Source organism: Aedes aegypti, unplaced genomic scaffold, assembly GCF_002204515.2.
Source record: "Aedes aegypti strain LVP_AGWG unplaced genomic scaffold, AaegL5.0 Primary Assembly AGWG_AaegL5_hic_scaff_134_PBJ_arrow, whole genome shotgun sequence".
NCBI classification, from domain to species: domain Eukaryota; kingdom Metazoa; phylum Arthropoda; class Insecta; order Diptera; family Culicidae; genus Aedes; species Aedes aegypti.
This window is the reverse complement of record NW_018734782.1, coordinates 50,434-55,502: the sequence shown is the minus strand read 5'-3', so window position 1 is coordinate 55,502 and position 5,069 is coordinate 50,434.

The window sequence follows — 5,069 nt, the reverse complement described above, 5'->3', positions numbered from 1 at the left end:
AAGAGAGTATCATACGAGTCCAACGACCACCATCATAACAGTACTTTCTAGAGGTGATAACATTGTTTCACCTCTGGGGCACTATCCCCTGCTGTCAACGGCATATCGCGTTTCCTGGTAACTCTTCCAACTTCTGATTTCATCAGTTAAGGGACTGCACTTGCGCCGTCATTAACATGTCATTTACGTTAATCCAACACGCTTTTACATCGACGATGGCATGCTCAACAGACGGAGAGTAATAATGCTTGCCAGCTCAGCTCATTCGGCTAGCAATTAACACTGGCTACGCCCAAAGCAATGCAACTGACAACTTTATGCTTATATTTTCATTTGCATTTTTATGCATTCCAAAAGTGCACAGTGCTATTATTTTGAGAGACAAATCGGACGAATTCTTCCGCGATCGAACGGATGATAAAAATATGCCATCTTACACAAAACAGTCGGTAGAATCAAGTAATTCCCAGCCCTTTTCTGTAGAGCATCCTTATGTGTCGCATTTTGCCCGATTCCTTCCAATTTTGTGAAAATTCATATATTTTGGATATATATATATCGGAAAAGAAACGAAAAAAAAATATTGCTGGCTTAAGAAGAAATGCCAAATAGTTATTTGGTACTTACACTGATTAGTGTACAGCTCAAATAGTGCCTCATTTTGCTCACAATCCCTTAAGGTGAAGATGCATCGAAGCCAAACCTCGAATTTTCAAGAACACAAATCTAGAGAACCTGACAACTGTTCGTGCTGAAAACCTAATCGATTAATCACCACCAGCAAGTGACCAGTGAGTAGCATTTTCAGCACAAACGGTTGTCTGGTTCTCTAGATTTGTGCTCTTGAAAATTCGAGGTTTGGCTTCGATGCATCTTCACGTTAAACTTTAAAAACACTTGAATATAGTAGAATACAGCAACAAAAAGTTGCACAGTTATTTAATGATAATAAATGATAAAGGCAATTCCCGCTTAAGGAACCTTGCTGTTATAAGGTTTTGACGTTTTGAAGTTTACATGTACACGATAAAACACGTGTCAAATGTACAAATTGAAATTGAAACTGCGAAAAAGAAACCACGTGCTCCGGTGGGGAATCGAGTTCAGTTCGCCTTCGAGCGTCGGGGTCTCTCAAGGGGCTCCGCAGCTTGTAGGTTGAAGCGCCCATCTAGCGAATAGGGATTCGTGGGTTCAATTCCCACCGTGGTTTCTTTTTACAGTTTTAATTTCAATTTGTACATTTTACACGTGTTTCGTTGAGTACATGTAAACTTCAAAACGTTAAAACCTTATAACAACTAAAAGTTGTTAACAAGCATTTGAGATCTTTTTGTAGCATGTGGAGAAGAGTCCAAAAATGCATCCTACAAGGTACACAACTTTACTGCCCTTCTACGCCTACTTGTCCCATGCTCTATGTAAACCTTATGAACAGGGTTGGGAAAAAATCTGAAACTCACTCTACAGTAGCCAAACAAAGCCAATCACAGTCACCGAAGCCAGTGAAACTCACGACCATAGCTGCTGTAGGCAAAGAGCCTTGAAAATTGCAAAACACCCGTTGCTAAGGGCAACCCGAAATTACTGTAGAAAAATGTTCTATTTCCCGTTGCATTTCCCGCATTTAGAGCCTTCAATGACACTCATGATTTAGAAAATTCGTGCACCCAACAGAGGCTACTTGATGAGATTCACGTTTTTGAACTACTGTACTGGGAGAGCCACGTGATTTTCGACAAAAATCAAGCCTACTACTATTACCATTCCCAGCACTGCTTATGAACCGCGGGACAAATATGCGTAGAACGGCAGTTTAGAAGTGTTTTGTTTTGTCCATTATCCTCTATATACCAAACAAAACAATTTATATTGAGCTTGTAAAATTTAATTATATATTTTCTAGAAAGGGTTGAAACTTGTTAGATTTAGTTCCTACTAAATGAAATACTGTCATATTTGCAAAACTTTCCCGTTTTTATTATTCCCTACGATTCAAAATACATTAGTTTATTAGCAAATATCAACAGAAAAATTCAATACGGCATTTTAAACTCTGTTCAGTTGATGAGTCTAAGAAATAAGTGCTAATCCCTTTGAGAGCAGAACTCTACAAGAGTCTCTTAAAAGTCAGTATTCCCTGTACATCATTAACTCTTAAAGATATTGATCTACACATGGGAGGGAGAAACCGATACAAAATTTATGTACGTCATGGTGAGCCGAGATTCTGCTGTCACGAACTGTCACCGTGAGCCCAGATCTTAAAGAATGGACAAACTTGATAAAAGCGCGTAATTGATCAAAATATATTTTCGCATTTCAATAAAGTTGACAACAATCGGTTGAAAATCAATTCCTGCACACCAAAAACCAATGCCACGATAGCACTTTTTCAATTTAATCGCATATAAAGTATTGAAACGCGCATCTTTAACTGTTTTTCAATCAAAATTAAAAATAAATAGGTATAAAACTATGACCCCTTTTCCAAGTTTGTCTAGAGAGATCGAAGGTACACAATAAAATAAAACTAGCGATTTTTCCCAAGCCTGTCTTGATTGTCGTTGAAGAGCGGGAGTTATCTTGCAATTTGGAAATGTGTTCTGTCATATTTCGTGTGTAGTATCTGTGCCTCCCTCCCAGGTCTACACCAAGATTTCCCAACGTACGGCCTGCGACTTCATATTACGCGGCCCGTAGAGGGTTTGAAAGTTTTTCTCATATTTGGCCCATTGACAATTCAACCAACTTGAAATTAGAACATACCAGACTAACTGTTTTAGTTTTTAATTCGGTTTAGGGCGAAGTAGGCCGTCATTGAAATTTGTACGCGTCGTTGATGATTGTTGCAAAATCATGCCATAATTTTGAATTGAAGAAAACCTGTTTTTATTGCACTGACGCTTCTGAAAAAGTATCAGTATACTTTCAGCATGTCAGGGCTTATAGTGATACTTTTCTGGATCATTATGAACTATGAGGACTGAGTATTATCATTTGAAATTGCGAGCTTCAATTTCAACATGGCAGCCAAAACGAATGACGGACTACTTAGCCTTAAATCAGGTGACTTAGATCGGTATTTGTTTAAATTATTTTTAGAATCATCTTAAATACTTGGAAGTGGAAGATTTTTTCCGTTCTCGCGTTTTGGTTTGGAGCTTCTACTTCTATCGTTTACCAAGACAAATCATCTAATTCTACCTTTTACCATTTTCCAAATTCCCCGTGTTTTCACGTGGAATGCAGAGGAATCAATGGCTTCCTTAAAGCGTGTAACACGCCAATATTTCTTCCCCATCCCTAATTGACCTGCATTCGGACGCAGCCTGCACCGGTATTGCTCATTACAAACAATGGGAGCTCCAATTTGTTGACACTGAGGGTGAAACTGATCCCAAGTAGCATCCGTGGATTCTTTGTGCTAGTTTAGTTGTTCTTGTAATAACCGAGTATAGCTCATGCTCATCTTAAATTCTTAATTTTAAATTTTTCGAGATCCTAATTTCCAATTTTATTTTTTATATTTTTTGCAGCTGTATTTTTTTTTTGCAATATCAGTTGGAGTTTAAATTACTGTTATAGTTGCTCTACTAATAAATCTGATTTGAGAAGAACAATTATAGATAAAAACAAGTTTATAAGACCAATATGGTGAGGATGAACAACAAGTTTTTTACTATGACTTCCGATAATGGAAAGCCAGCCAAAAGGCTAAATTTTCATACATACAATAAAATTATAATTTCTCTGAATCAAATTCCAATATTCTTACTGAATCCAGGAATCAAATTTTACCAACTCCTGAGAGTGATTCGAATTCGAGGTTTTTGAATTCAAAATATATTTTTCTAGAATCCTGAGCAAGGCTACAATATAACCCTAGGTTAGATTTAGACAGAATCTTATGCGAAACTTCACAAACTACCGAACAGCTCAATATAAGCTTCAATTTATATTACAGTCGCCCCTCCACATCTCGATATCGAAGGGACCATCGAGATAGGGAGAGATCGAGACATAGAACATTTTTTTTAACGAATACTAGATTGAAAATCACTCCGTTGCCAGGAAAATCAAAAACAATCAGATGTCTTTTCGTCTTCGCAAATTGTTTTGAATCTCTAAAATCTAGTCTAGTAACCTTTGATAATGGGCATATCGACATATGGAGAGAAAATTGGGAACGAAAATCACATCGAGATAGGGAGATATCGAGATATGGAGAGTGAAAATGTATGCAGAATGAAGGGACCGAAAAAATCATCGACATAGGGAGAGATATCGAGATGTAGAACATCGAGATGTGGAGAGTCGACTGTAGATTGTTACTACCTCTCTGTAGTAGTCATGTCGTCACTTTAGTGAGAACGACACGTTGATAGCCTTCCCGCACATTTATTTTTTCACAATACAGTTGCTGTGGAAGCGATGTAGGTATGATAGGCAAACAGTTTCGACATTAGATACACAGACAAACAAACGTACAGTTAGAACAAATCGCGATCAAAATCATAGTCGAAAGAGCATGTACGCCCAATGCTAAAATCGGTGTGTTTGGCCGATGGGCCAATAGATGGCGGTAGTGTGTAAACGTCAAACGCAAACAAAAATTATGCGAGCGCTGCGAGTGGTGGATTGACCACCTACGTTATATTTGAATCGAAGATTAAAAAGGTGGTCGATGGATAATGATGAGAGTGTGACGTCTGTTTGTCTGTCAAGATAAATCGCACTCGCTCTGCGCGCGTGTGTAGCCTACATGAGATGGATGGATATGGGTTATGAAAAGGGTCTGCGTGATCTGTGGGGATTTGAATTCGAAACTTGTAACCTTCTACGTTATTGGGTCACCAAGTGGCTCGGTAGCTTAGTTTGTAAAGCACTCGTCTAAGGCCTGTACTCAAAATGCACCATTTTTATACGAGTGTAACTTTTTTCTCCGTGGGTTCAAATTGATGATAATTTTACATACAAAGGTATCGACCGTGATAATTATATTTTGAATTTGTTTATCGGCATATCGGTCTATTTTGCTCGAAGTAAAAGGGAGCATGGAGAAGAAAGCA